Source organism: Propithecus coquereli, unplaced genomic scaffold (assembly GCF_000956105.1).
Source record: "Propithecus coquereli isolate 6110/MARCELLA unplaced genomic scaffold, Pcoq_1.0 Scaffold326, whole genome shotgun sequence".
NCBI classification, from domain to species: Eukaryota; Metazoa; Chordata; class Mammalia; order Primates; family Indriidae; genus Propithecus; species Propithecus coquereli.
Window position 1 is genome coordinate 1,295,625 of NW_012148908.1, and position 2,031 is coordinate 1,297,655.

Below are 2,031 nucleotides of genomic sequence, written 5' to 3' on the forward strand. Positions count from 1 at the left end.
TAAAAGGAGATTTGCTATGGGAATTGGCTCACATGATTATGGAGGCTGACAAGTGCTATGATATGCCATCTGCAATCTGGAGTTCTGCCCTTAGGAAAATGAGTTAACCAGAGCCTAACCTGCTGGGGTATTACCAGAGCCTAATTGACTTGGGAGAAAGGAAATACCCAACTCCAGCCCATTCTAGCCCACTCTAGCCATACTGTCCCACCTAAGGGGAGAAGAAAAAAACCCTGAGATACACTGTGAAGCTCACAGGCCAGAGGTTTCAGCTCACTGAAAGGCTGAAACTTAATTTGAACTATGGAATGCTTCCTGTCTCCCCACACCTTACAGCCGCATCACTAAAGGCCTAATTATACCAGCTCCTTTCACTCAGTACATCATGCCTGTCACGAAAAAATGACAAGGCACACTACAGGCACAAAACACAATTTGAAGAGATAGAGCACGCATCAGAAGCAGACATGGAAGGGATGCTGGAATTATCAGACTAGAAATTTAAAACAACTATGATTAATGTGCTCAGGGCTCTAATAGATAAATTAGCATGCAAGAACAGATGAGCAATTTAAATGGAGAGATGGAAATCCTAAGAAAGAACCAAAAGAAATGCTAGAGATCAAAAACATTGAAACAGAAATGAAGAATAACTTTGATGGGCTTATTAGTAGAGTGGACATAGCTGAGGAAAAAAAATCTCTGAGCTTGAGGATTTCTCAATGGAAACCTTCAAAACTGTAAAGCAAAGTGAACAAAGACTGAAACAAACAAACAAACTAGAACAGAATGTCCAAGCACTGTGGAGCAATTACAAAAGCTGTACCATATAAGTAATGAGAATACCAGAAGGAGAATAAAGAGAGAAAGTAGCAGAAGAAATATTTGAAATAATAATGACTAAAAATTTCCTCAAATTATTATCAGACACCAAACTGCAGATCCAGGAAAGCTCAGAGAACAAACACGATAAATGCAAACAAAACAAGACAAAAAAACTCCTTCATCTAGGTATATTACTTCTAAACTATAGAAGTAGAAAATCAAAGTTACAGAAGAAATCCTAAAAGAAGCTGGGGCGGGGGTGGGAGGAAACATTTTACCCATAAAAAACAAAGATAAGATTTACATCTGGTTTCTCTTCAGAAATAATGCAAGCGAGAGTGGAGTGAAATAGTTAAAGTGTTGAGAGACAAAAGGATATAAACACCAAAAAACGAAACAGAAAACACTAGCCTAGAATTCTATACCCTGTGAAATTACCCTTCAAGAGTGAAGGAGAAACAAAGACATTCTCAGACAAACAAAAATTAAGGGAATTTGTTGCCAGAGGTCCTTCCTTGCAAGAAATGTAAGAAGTTTTTTTAAGAGAAGAAAACAATATAGGTCAGAGACTTGTATGTGCATGAGCATTGTGGGGGTAGGTAGCATATGGAAAATCTCTGTACCTTTGTCTTAAATTTGCTGTGAACCTAAAACTGCCCTAAAAAATAAGGTCTTTAAAAATATTGGAGAAGTGAGCTGGCTTAACCTAAGTCATTGCAGAACGGTTCTGGCTGGCATGTCGAGAGTAGACTGCAGGCGGCATGGAAGAATGCAGAGACCTGCAAGAGGTTAGGGCGCAATCCAGGAGAGACGATGGTGAATCAGGACAGTAGGCAGAGGCGATGAGACGTGGTTAGGATGTGGACATATTTTAAATGGAGATCCGACAGAATTTGTTGATGGATTGAATATAGGGTGTGAGAGAAAGAGAGTAGTTCAGGTTGAGCCCAAGATTTTTTATTTGAACAGCTTGAAGAGAGGAGTTGTTGTAAGCTGATACGGGGAAGATAACAGAGAGAACATGTTTTGGGGGTGAGATTAGCAGCTCATTTTTTGGATTTGAGATGCCTATTGCATGTACAGATGCAGTACTCTGTCAAGTAGCATCCGGAAATATAAAGTCATGTTTATATAGAGTAACACACGATATCACATAAGAGTTTTTAATAATGATGCTGCATTACTCGAACATTTTAGTTTATGGCC